We start from the raw sequence: 13,624 nt of genomic DNA, 5'->3' as shown, positions 1-13,624 counted from the left end.
AATAAATTCCTGTTATGAATCGCTTCTAATACCCATAGAGATAGATTTGTGTCTGTGATATTCCATGGCTCACACTTCATTGCATCTCTCAGAGAACCCAGCACCTAGCATGTTATCTTCAACAATGGAGTGCTCTATAAGGGTCTGATAAGTGATTGACTGGTTGCTGGTCCTTCAGCAGAGAAAAAAAGTCATTTTCCAGTGAGCTTTGTATTTAAGATCCAAATCAGACAAGCTAGATTATTTTTCTTCCAAAAACATGATTATTTACTCTGTTGTAAATAAATACTGAATGTCATGTCATCAAGGAAACATTTTTGGATGTAGGGATACATAGTCAAAAGAAACACACTGAAAACATATCCTAAGAAGATATCTCTCCCTTCTCCAAGTTTGATAAATGACTATTTTAACAAAAGCTTATGAAATGAAATTGCTGTATGGATGAGACATTTTATGTCAAGTTCCAGCCAGTAGCTGACAACATTTTCAATGCAATGTTAACAATTTGAAATATATTGGAATAATTTTATAAATTAATACTATAGCTTTGCAAAGCTCAACCCCATAATCATTATCCTCTGGAAACACTCCATTCCATCTTATTTTTATAAGAACTTTATATGGAAATATGATACGTTGTTCCTGTTAAGAAAACTACTTCGGAAGGCGAAAAATGGATTTATTAAATAATTAGCATGCAGATAGAGGAAAGCCATGTGCCTTGCAGAAGATCTAGAATTGTTATTGGGAGCAAAGTGATATTCATATTTCCTAAACTATATCAGAAATTGCAAATGCCAGGCACATTCACATTAACAGTACAATTCAGTCATGGATTAGATATGGACATGGCACTAGCATTTTACTGTGAGAATAATTTCAGTCATATAAATGTGAGCAAACCTATGAGGATTTAGAAAGGCCAGATAAGGCATAAAATATATCCTGGCTGTGGCAGAATAACAGAGTCATTCTATAAAAAGGATATATAATGAAGAGTATTCACAACCTAAGAGAAGACATAGTGACACACAGAAGACTCTTACTAATAAAAATGGAGATGATGATACACACATTTATTAAATGCCCAGAGGGTAATGAGGATGATATTGGACATATAAAAAGGCCAAGTGCTTTTCTCTCAGCACTATGAAAGAAATATCAGAATGTCCCTAAAGATAGATAAAGCATTAGCCAGTCAGTTTTGTTTTAGTAAAGGTGGGGTTGGCAAAGGCAATGGAAATTCATGGCCAAAGAAGTTAGTGACCAAATTTGCTCCTCTGCTATAACCACAGACAAACTTCATTTCTCTGTCAAAGAGAAGCAAATAAACAAAAAGAACCCCTGTAGATTTGGGATGACATTCAAGTCATTCTTTGCTTATATTCTCCCTGAGAATAGTCATAATGGGAGAAACATGAAAATATGACAAAGTTGAAGTTTTAGAGATGAAGGACTTTACCTCAAAGTACGTTATAGGTAGTAAAGAACTATATGACACATAGTTATGATTGTAATACAGCCTTGTGGCTTCCAATATGGTTTCAGGCTCCTGCTCTAATTTGAGCCAGGTGCTTTTCCATATCTATCATTTCCTTTAATACTCAAAATGTTAATCATTTCCAGGGTAAACAGAGATTCCAGAAGAATAGGTGACTTGCCTCTGGTTAGGTAGATTTGGATGTCAAACTCAGATGCCCTGATTACTTACTCTCTCTCTCTCTCTCTCTCCCCTCACTGAGGGTGTCCCTATTGTCTCAAGGTATAAGCCTTCCAATGCTAATATTCTACCCAGAATGTAAATGCTGTCTTGAGGCTCCATTTTTTTCATGTTCCTCTAACTAGTCATTCTTTCCCCATTTAATTAATTTTTTGCCCTTATTCCAAATAGTCTAAATCCTTTTTATCCTTTTCTCACAAGAACAATCATCCAATATTCTTGATTAAAATTCTGGCTTGAAAATCCAGCATCATCTCAACCAATACCACAAACAGAAACCAGGTGACTTATTGAGATGATGTGCCACCCCTGATGTTTTTTCCCTGAGGATTCAGAGTTGTTTGAAGTAGAAACCATTGCAAATAAAAATGCTACCAAGAAAAGAAGATGCTTAACTTTATTGAGCATATGCTGTATTAAATACAACTGCAACTTTAATGATAACAACTGTTAATCAGATCATCCTTTCAAGTAATTTAAATGCATCTCAACCTTTAACTTAATTTTTGCTATTGTGTGATTTTCCAGTTTCCACATTCCATGTTCAACTTAGTAGGAAATATTTGCCATATGCAGATAAGAAAGGAGGTAAATTATTATTTTAAAGCTTTGGAGTGTGCAACTGAAATTTGGAAATATGCTAATTAGCATAAAAGACAACTCTTTGAGTAGCTAAAGAAAGTATCAAGTATAGAGAAATGTATCTCCTAGCCCTGCTGAGAATGAGAGCCAGTAAAACATCAAGATTTCCCACAGGTTGGCCCTGGCATTCAGAAATAGCCTGGAGATGAGCAAGTGACAAGTAGGCTGAGAGGGGAATTCTTTCTTCTCCTCCATTGAGAGAAAGGAACCCGAACTTGAAAGTTTGTTTATGTGAACAAATTAAATGTCTATAATAACAAATCTGAATCATTGGCCCCTTCACTTCTTTATTCTTACAAAACAACTGTATAAAAATACACCATACCAACAGCTTTATCAGATCTGCTAGACGAAAGTGAAAAAGGAACAGAAGATAAAAAAGACAAAGTCGAGATGGGATTAAAATGGAAGAATAGAAGGACTGGAGCTCAACTTCTCTCCTAAACACAACAAAATTTACAAGCAAACCCTGAGCAATCTTCAATGAAATGGACCGGAAACTTTCAAAAAGATATCCTACTCCAGAAGACAAAGACGAGGCCACTTCAAGAGGTAGGAGGGGCAATTACGCAACATAAGCAACTCTATACCTCCGGGGTGGGAAGCCCCACAGGCTGGAAACTAACTGGTTCACAGAGACTCACCTACGGAAGTGAGAGTTCTGAGCCCCACATCAAACACCCACGTGTGGGGATCTGGCACTGGGAGAAAGACCCCCTGGAGCATCTGGCATTGAAGGCCAGTGGGGCTTGTGCGCAGGAGCGCCACAGGACTGGGGGAAACGGAGACCCCACTCTTAAAAGGCGCACACAGACTTTCACGTGCACTGAGTCCCAGGACAAAGCAAAGTCTCCATGGGAATCTGGGTCAAACCTGACTGCAGTTCTTGGAGGACCTCCTGGGAAAACAGGGGTGAATGTGGCTTGTTGTGGGGGAAGGACATTGCAAGCAAAGCTCTGGGGAATATTCAGCAGTGTGCCTTTCTCTGGAGGTGGCCATTTTGGGAAAACCTGGCCCCACCCCTCAGTCAGCACTGAGAAGCCCCAGGGCAAACAAAATCTAGGTGGGATCACAGCCCCGCCCCTCAGTAAACAGGCTGCCTAAATACCACCAGCCGCCTCTAATCTCATCCAGAGACAAAGACCCACCCACCAGAGGGATAGGAATCAGCCCCACCTACCAGTGGGCAAGCATAGGTCTCTCCCAACACATGAAAAGATGTTCAACATCACTCATGATTAGAGAAATGCAAATCAAAACCACTCTGAGGTACCACCTAACACCAGCCAGAATGGCCGTCATCAAAAAGTCTACTATTTGATCCAGCAATCCCACTCTGGGCATCTATCCAGAGAAAACCATGGCTCAAAAAGACACATGTACTCCAGTGTTCATTGCAGCACTCTATACAATAGCCAAGACATGGAAACAACCTAAATGTCCATTGACAGAGGAGTGGATCAAGAAGATGTAGTACATATACACAATGGAATATGACTCAGCCATTAAAAGGAACAAAATACTGGCATTTTTAGCAATATGGACAGACCTAGAAATTATCATGCTAAGTGAAGTCCATCTGAGGTCAGTCAAACAATGAGACACCAACATCAACTGACATGTGGAATCTGAAAAAAGGATGCAATGAACTTCTTTGCAGGACAGACACTGACTCAGAGACTTTGAAAAACATATGGTTTCCAAAGGAGATAGTTTGTGGAGGTGGGGGGATGCGCTGGGGGTACAGGATGGAAATCCTATAAAATTGGATTATGATGATCATTGTACAACTATAAATGTAATAAATTCGTTGAGGAATAAAAAAAAAAAAAGGGAAAGTAAGTCTAGTGGTGTATGCTCCAAAACTGTAACAAACACTCCAAAATGCTTGTGTCATATCCTGAAGGGTCATTCAACTGTTTCCCTGTGCTGCTCAAGGTGAAGGTCCTGGCTTCTGTCTCCCTGTGGGCCAGTTAGGTTTTACTTGTCTCCCAGATCTCCAACTGTGCCTCCAATCCCAGATGACCCTCTTGCAAAGTTGTGCCTGTGGCCAAAGAGGCTGAGTGATTCTGTGAGGTCAACACTTACCATGAGAAAAGCAATCAGAAGCACAAGTTACCAGCCATTTAACCAAATTCTGTGATGGAGCAGAGCCTACAGAAAATTGGTAGACACAAGTTCTTTCCTAAGACCTCTTAGAAGGAAGTTGGAGATAACTTAGATTTGAAGCAATAAGAATGGAACTTCAAAAAGACTCTGGGTATAACTGGATTTCAGAGAAGAAAAAAAAAAAAATCAGAGCGTTAACAGACTTGTCAAAAAAGTCCACAGAGATAAAAAGGGTATTGGTGTGTATCTTAAAGGCTGGGTAGGACCTGACGGGGAAGAAAATATAGTATCTGTAGCTTGAATACTTATTCTGTACCAGGCATTGGGTCAGGCCTATTATATATAACATCTCATTAACTTCTTACAGAGGAGAAATGTACAATCAGAAAGAAAAGGCTCAGGAAGATTTAGTGACTTTCCCAAGGTCAGACTTCCAGAAAGTGCCTTCAAAAGCATGTCATAGACATAACTTACAAGGCTTTGCATAGCTGGCCCCTGCTTCCTCTCCAGGCTTATCTCACACCACTCACCTGCTTATTCAACACATTCCAACCATCGATGAGCCAATATCTTTTTATCTCAGGGTGTTCACATTTTGGGTTCCCTCTGCTTGTACAAATCTACCTTCTTTGCCAGCAACACTTTTATGCATCTATTAGATTTTTTAAAGTTACTTCTTTAAAAAGACATTCTCTGAATGCTGATCTAAATTGGGTTCCTGATTAGACTCAGATATAGATATACTATTCACACACTTTTCATAGTTTATATCTAAATAATTACAAACATGTTGTGTTAGTTAAGCGTTCTGCCAGTCAGCAGGATGAAAATTCAGGTAGGAGTTGGGGTCCTGAGTCTGAATTCTGCAGGTTGGAAACACAGGCAAGATACCTATGTTGTAGTCTTAAGGGTAATTCCTCCTTAGGGAAGTATCAGTCTTTGCTCTCTTAAGGCCTTCAATTGATTGACTGAGTTGTACCTCCACATACACAGTATGGAGGTCATTCTGCTTTGTTGAAACTGTACTGAGTTAAATGTAAACCACATCTTTAAAAAAACTTTCATGGTCAACAACTTTTTTTTTTCCTTTTATGGCTGCACCTGCAACATATGGAAGTTCCTGGGCTAAGTATCGAATTGGAGCTGCACCTGCTGGCCTACGCCACAGCCACAGTCACAGCCACGTCGGATCTGAGCTGCATCTGTGACCTACACCACAGCTTATAGCAATGCCGGATCCTTAACCTGCTGAGTGAGGACAGGGATCAAACTGCATCCTCATGAAGAGTAGTTGGGTTCATAACCCACTGAGCCACCTTAGGAACTCCCATAGTAACATCTTGACAGGTGTTTGACCAAATAATGATGCACCGTAGCCCAGCTAAGCTGACAAAATTAACCATTACACATGTCTATTTAAGGACTATGTTCCCTAATTGACTATAAACTCGAAGAGGATAGAGACTCAGTCCAGTTTTTTCACAGCTGTATCCACAGTGCATGGAACAGCATCTGGCATAAAATATTTGCTTGAAAATTATTTATAGTTGAATGAAAGGAATATTTGCCAGGTCTTGACGACTGGTTGATCTAGCACTGGCAGAAAATGTAAAAGAGGAAACAGTAACTGACTGTAGGACAGTAAGCATTTCTAGCCAGTTGGGTTTAATTAATTTAACCAATAATTACGGACTGGCTTCTATCAACTGAAAACTATCCTAGGTATGCAGGGCATATTGAAATAAATATAATAGGAATTATACAAAGATTACAATTCAAAGATATTTGTTTCAGTAGTACTTATAGCATCAAAAGTTTCACACAATCTGTGTGTCCAACAATAGGTGATTGAATCGACAATTATTGGTGTTGGAGAAAGCTCTGATAGCTAGGTTTGAAGAGTTTACATATGTCATACGTTTCCCACTATAGACTGGTAATAACCCATTTATTTATACACGAAACCGTTATATATAAAAAAAAAATAGGTGCTGGAGTTCCATGATGGCCTAACTGTTAAGGATCAAGCATTGTCGCTGCTGTGTCTCAGATTGCTGCTATAGGGTGGTTTCAACTTCTGGTCCGGGAACTTCTGCATGCCACAGGTGCACCCAAAAAAAAAAAAAAAGAAAGGAAGAAAGAAAGAAAAGGTGCCATGAGACAGCCCTGGATGGCAGTTCTAGTAGACCGTCATATCAGTGTTCTTTGCTAGCCTGGGCTTACTTACAGAGATAAGGATGCTCCAACAGGGTGATACCACCTTCAGATACTGAGTATCTACTATCTGCCTGGCACTCTTCTAGGTCCTAGAGAAACAGTGATGAGCAAAACAGACAAATATCCATGCACTCGGGGAGCTTGAATTCTTATAGGGAAAGACAGACAAATAAAAGATGTACTACATTATTAATCAACACTAATAAGAGAAATAAAGCAGGAAAAGGAAAAACAAAATGTCTGGAATGGACACTACCATATTAGATAAGAACACCAAGGAAGGCTTCACAGAAAGTGACAATTAAGTTAAAACTTTAGAGAAGTGAGCAAGTGAGCAATTTGTCCATATGGAGGAAGAGAGAGGCACGGAGAGGAAACAGCATGTGCAAAGATCTGAGATGGGAATTGTCCTGGCATGTTTGGATTTGGGGCAGAGTGAACAATGGGGAGAACAGTAGGAGATGAGATCAGAGATGTAATGGTAGTGGTGAGGGAGAGATGGGAGGGAGACATGGTATCATATGTGAATATGAGAAAAGAAGTAAATTTGGAACTGACAGGGGCATGTGTTTTCAAGTAAAAGATGGTAGAGAATGTTAAATCCAAGCCTAGTTTCTATACTAGTAAACACAAGGGAAGACCTTGTCCCTCCAAGCAGTGTATATAAAGCCTATTCAAACTAGCAAACTTGATAATTAGCTTATACAACATTTTAAACCAGACTATAAAATCTTGGACAATTCTTGCAGTGAGACATCATTTTAACATCCATGCCTAAACATATCCCACCAAAGACTAGAATGTCTCTCTTCTTGCCCAAGTGTTGTGGAAGAAATTTATCTCATCTTTATAAGTGTCATAACTGGATCCACTCAAAATAGGCAAGAATATTAATTTGGGGTTGCTGGATGAAGTGCTTTAAGTATCCAAGATCAAGGAGTCTATGCTGTAGTCTTACTTTCAATAAGGAGACTCCAAATTATGTAGGTATAATTGAACTTCATAAAGCCTAATGAGAACCCTGGGAATGAACCAAAAAGGGCAGCAGAACCAACATAAGGCCTTCCTGATTCATATATGCTATGAATGTCACCAGAACTACATCACCGGATTTACTCTCCATCCCATGATGTTCTGGCAAGATCTTCAGTTGCCCATCAATCTATGCTTCCCATTAAGTAATGCGAGAGAAGAAGAGGCCAGTCTTGTCCATATATAATTGGGCTGAAAGATCAGCTCCAACAAGCTTATTCAGATCGACAGCTTCTAGAAGTCCAAAATCATACAGCAAGTCTGCTACAGTGACAATCAAGATGTGGTCCTGTTGTACAATTTGAGCATTCTAAATAGTTAAGACAGCCTTCTGACCAAAGGAAAAACATATTGCAATTGATATTACAGCAAATAGAATTCATACCAGCCTAAACATTGAGGGTAGTATAAAATTCAGGATAGTAGTCATTTTGGTGGACAGGTATAGTAACAGGGAAGGACTGTGAGGAGGGAATGAGGAGTGTTTGATATGACGGATGCATAAACAGGCATGTTTATATTGTATAAATATACTGAATTACATGTTTATGATTTGTGCACCTTTCTTTAGTCATGCCTACTTCAATAATAAGTATACTTAAATAAATGTCAGAGTGGAAAGCAGGGGTAGAGCTGTCAAGGTAGAGGAATGATCGCAATCAGCAAATGGCTGTTCAGGAGCTGGTAGAGACAGACTCAATCCTGCCCTAGGAAACCTGGCAGAATTAAAAGAAAGCAGCTCTAACATGGGCCCAAAAGAAAGTCCTTCCCAGTTTTAGGGGAAGATGTGAGGCTAAGAGTAGGATGGGAAGATAAGTGGAGAGGAGAAGAATGCAGACAGTTGGCACCCTAGAATGGGAGGTAGGCATCCTCTCACTATGAAGAGTGCTGTGACAACTGCCATCCAGCCAGGAGATGGTGGAGGGTAAGAAGCAGCCTTCCTTCCTTGTAATCCCTTAGCAACACTTATGCGACCCTGCAATATACTTCTGAACCACCAATACTAATGCTACCTGAGCAGGGTTTGACTCTATTTCTGAAGGAATAGAACCAGTGTCCGAAGGCAAAACATTTCCAGATATCTCTTTGGCTTAGGATGGATCATATGTTCTCAGCAGAAAACACATTCCAAGTGATCAGAAGCTGTACATTTTGCAGAGCTCAGTAGCACTAAATTAGACGCTGCCAGGTCTCCATGCTCATAGGCACAAAGAGAAATCTGCCCCAGTCCCATTTTTTTTTAAAGAGGTTTGAACATTTCACTAGGGGGAGATGGTGTCCATCACATGACCTCCTGCTCTGGATAGCTACAACATGATAACCTGTAGGTTTGTATACTTACCCACAAGCCACAGGCCATCAAATCTCTTCACTCTTGGTGAGAACACCCCCTAAAACCCTTAATTTCTTGCCATTCATACATGCAGCCACCAAGTCATTGATCTAAGTATGGTGTTTGGGGTTTATAATTATTACCCACTACCCATACTTTTTACCTCACTGACCTAGACTTTCCTCCCTCTACTGCTCTTCATATTCATTAATTTGACTCAATCCCCTCTGCCTAGACCTTCCAAATTCTGGGGAACTTGTTTCCTATTCAATTTCTCCTATTTCTTCAACCTCTCCCAAAAATATCCCTCCACCTCCTCACCTTAATTAAGACCTGCCTGACCCAAGACCCCATAACCTTTGAATCCTAGAGCAAGGGGAAGCCTTACTCCTCACTGCTACTTCAAAATAATTTCTCCCCTTTTCTTCAAAAAATCCCAAGCTCCTTAAAGCACATGCCATCAGAAAAACTACCTGCTGCTACCTCTTCTAGTTGCTGCCAACCACTGACCTCCCAGTGCCTCTTCTTTATTCTCTAAAGCCTTTGGATATGGCTCTGACATCATTTCTATTTCTGTTCCAGTCATAATGTTTAGTGATGTTAAAATCCATACATACAATGTCCACTGTGCTAGATTCACAGCTTCTTAACTTCCTCCAGTCTTTTTTCCCTTCACTTCACAAAGTCACTCACTCCCATGTGCACATAATCAAGTTTAATATTACAAATAACCCTATCACTCATAAAATCTTGAATCCAACTTCTCATTCTTCCTCCTGCACCGCAACTCCAACAATTTTTCAACTGATTTGTAATCTCCAATCCATTCACCTCATTACCATTTCCCTGTCCTCACTTCTTTACTCAAATCAGATCCCATTATCCAGCACTATAATCACTCCCTTTGATTATACCCTAGCCTTTCTATCCCTCTGAATGGAGTAAAGTCTCCACTTTGGTTGAACCCAAATGTATCATTTTCTCACATGTAAAACTTAGCAGGCTGAATATTGCTTGGGAAAATCCTATTTAAATTCATAGTCACAAATTTCACATGAGCACTTTGTAGTGCCAGGAAATTCCACATTTTCCTAATAAATTTGTTTTTACCATATCTATTTTGTACCTTTGCTTCTTTCCCCAAAACTGCCACAGCCTCACACACTCTCAGCAGATGGCTTTATCTTATTCTTTTTGAGAAATTAGAAGCAATTGACCTGAATTCTCTAATCAGCTTCTTAAGGTAACCATTGACCCCCCATGTTTCCAAATCCAGTGGAGCCTTCTCCATTCCTGTCTTAGAAACTCTCTCCTTCTTTAAACACTCTCATCTCTCAGTACTCAAGATTCAGTACTCATTACACTCTCCTGATTTTCTTCATACCCAACTGGCCAATCATTCTCAATCTTCTTTGCTATATCATCTTCCTCTTCTTAGCCTTTCATTGTTGAAGTGTCCCAATATTGGGAGGCACTCTTCTCTAAAAATAGCTTATCCCCTTAAAAATGTCACCCATACATATGGCTTTATTTATTTATTTTTTGCCTTTTTGTCTTTTTGAGGGCTGCACCCACAGCATATGGAGGTTCCCAGGCTAGGGGTCTAATCAGAACTGTAGCTATCCGCCTACACCACAGCCACAGCTATGCGGGATCTGAGCTGCGTCTGCCACCTACACCACAGCTCATGGCAACACCGGATCTTTAACCCGCTGAGCAAGGTCAGGGGTCGAACCCAAGTCCTCATGGATGCTAGTCAGGTTTGTTAACCTCTGAGCCACGACAGGAACTCTGCGTATGGCTTTAACTATCATCTATATGTTAAATTTATAGCTTCAGCTTTGACCTCTTCTATGAACTTCAGATTGCTATATTCTCAACATCTTCATAGAGTTCTCTATTAAATTCAAACTTAACATGACCCAAGATCCTGATTTTCCATTCCACAACCAATTCTGTCTCATTCCTCAGTCTTTCATGTCCCAGTAAATGGCACTATCATCCAGCCAGTTGCTCAAACCAAAAATCAAGAGGCTATCCTTGATTCTTTCCATTCTCTAATCATTCATATCCAATTCAACAACATGTTTTGTTAACTTATCTTCAAAACATATCCACGAATCCATGCACCTCTCTCCATCCTTACTGCCAAGTCACTGTTACCTCTCACCAGCTTGCTAATTGGTATTTCTGCTTTCAGTCTTGCCCTTTACACCTAAGAGTCTAATCTCCAAACAACAGTTAATTCTCAAATATAAATCAGACCATGTCATTCTCCTGCTTAAATCCCACCAGTGGCTTCCCTTCACACTCAGAATACAATCCCCAGTCCCTCTCATAGGTTATGTGGCCTCTGAGGATCTGGCCTCTGCCAATTTTCCAATCTCATTTTATACCTGTCTTCTCACCTTAACTGCACTGGCCTCCTTTCTGTTCCTCAAAGAAGCAATTTTCTTTCTCACCTCAGCATCTGTGCACTTGCTGATTCCTCTTCCTGGAATATTCTTTTCTGAGCTCTTCATATGCCTGGCCTTTTTCTGATTATTCAAATATCAGGACAAATGTCATGTCTTCAGAGAGGTCTTTCCTAAGAAGTCTTTCCAAAGCCACCACCCCTCTTCCCTACCACACTTTAACACACCATCTGGTTCATTTCTTTCATATCAAAACAACCTTGAAATATATTTTGTTTGTTTCTTGGGTTATTTTCTCTTTTTAAATTGGGTTATTTTCTTATTAACCACCTAGAATACAAGCTCTTTGAGGGCAGGGGCCTTGTCTTTCATATTGTGGGGCATATGGAGCACCTTGCCAATATGGTCCAGTGAATTGTAAGGAGTTTGCCCCAACAAGAGACAACTCAACTGGAGAAACAATGACAATTCCAACTTTTCTCCTCCTTACAGGGTAGCTAGAAGCATGGCCTGGAGATAGCTAAAGCCTAAGTCTCACACTATCCTCTGCTTGATTATGCAGAAAACAAGTCTAATAGTGAAAATAACCTGAAAGGATATTTTGTTGCAGCTCTTATCAAGAACCAAAAAACTACCCTTTAGGAGATCCCTGGTGGCCTAGAGGTTACAGACCTGCATTGTCACTGCTATGGCTCAGGTTGCTGCTGTGGCTCAAGTTCCATCCTTGGCCCAGGAACTTCTGCATGCCATGGGTGCAGCTAAAAAAAACCACTCTTATAATTCCATTAACCAAATATCAATTCAGTGCTCAATTTGACTCTGAGGTTGCCCTCCATATAGATGATACAATAATCAATTAGATGGGGACCCTGTTCTCAAGAAGCACACAGCCTGGTAAGGAAGGACGGGAAAAGCTTTGAAACATAAATATCTCTACTATAACTTTCTTATAAAGCAGTTAGAAGTGCTGTCCTAAAGGTACAAAAGGAGGTCAGAACACAAAGGAGGCGGGATTCGGGAAGGCTTTTGCCAAAAAGACAGACACTTGGACTGCTATTTGAAGAAAACATCACTGGGGCAAAGACATCAATCATACACAAACTAACCCAGAGTGCATCTGGAGGTTTCGGGAATGGAAATGGAACACACTAACTGTGGCATTTCTATACTTGTTAGCAAGATCAAGTCTAACTCTGGGGTCCCTAGACTCTGTGTTTGAAAGCCTCATGCATCAGAAGCACTTCTGTGTCCTTGAACTTTCTGTGCAGTCAGAAGTATAGAGTGATAGGGCAGGGGAATAACTTAGTGGAAATCATTTATCTGCCTAGCTATCAAAGAATCAAGTACTCGCAGTGTCGTGTTTAAAGGGTCAAGTGTCAGAAAAAGTACAACTCCCTGATGTGCAATTGATTATATAAAAGCAAAAGGACAGTTTGTCAGAAACTTCTATTTCAATTCTTGTACACCAGCAGGACAATATATAAAACTACCACATAATATAGACTCGTCCCAACACTTAGAGATGAGACCAGGGCTTCCTCAATTAAAAAATCAGAATCTCTAAATAGATCAGTGATTCTCAGAACATTGAATGGAGGTTTCATAAAGCCATGTAAGCTTAATAGGACACTGTATTTTCTGAATTTCAGTTTTTCTGTATGCAAAATAACTTCGTAATACTGACATCTATGAGTTATCCTAAGCACCAAATGAGATAAAAGTTGTTCTGCAATATCACCTGATGCTTCTATAAATTTAATATTACATCCACGCCATACCACCTTCCCCCAAATTTGCCAATTTCCTCTCTTTGATTCAGAGGACAGACCTTCCTATTGACTCTTGTCTCACTAAGAAACATTAATAAATTTACCCTGGTTCTATCACCAACAATGGAACCCCCTTCAAGAAACGTTAGCGTCCCTTCTAATAATCAGTCTCCTACCACTCAGTAACTTCTAGAAATCCTGCCAATATACTGTCGAAAATTGATCCCAGAACCCTGTATAATATATTAACTTTTTTACTTAAAAATAAAAGACCTAACCTATTCGATAAGGCAAGAAAATGAAATAAAATATATTCATATTAGAAAGAAATTAATAAAATTATCTCTGTTCACAGGTGACATGACTGTCTATATAGAAAATATCA

Source organism: Sus scrofa, chromosome X (assembly GCF_054392235.1).
Source record: "Sus scrofa isolate SSC_HxYL_T2T_F1_AM1 chromosome X, Sscrofa_HxYL_maternal_Yorkshire_Landrace_v2.0, whole genome shotgun sequence".
Classification (NCBI taxonomy): domain Eukaryota; kingdom Metazoa; phylum Chordata; class Mammalia; order Artiodactyla; family Suidae; genus Sus; species Sus scrofa.
Note: the sequence above shows the minus strand (reverse complement) of the source record.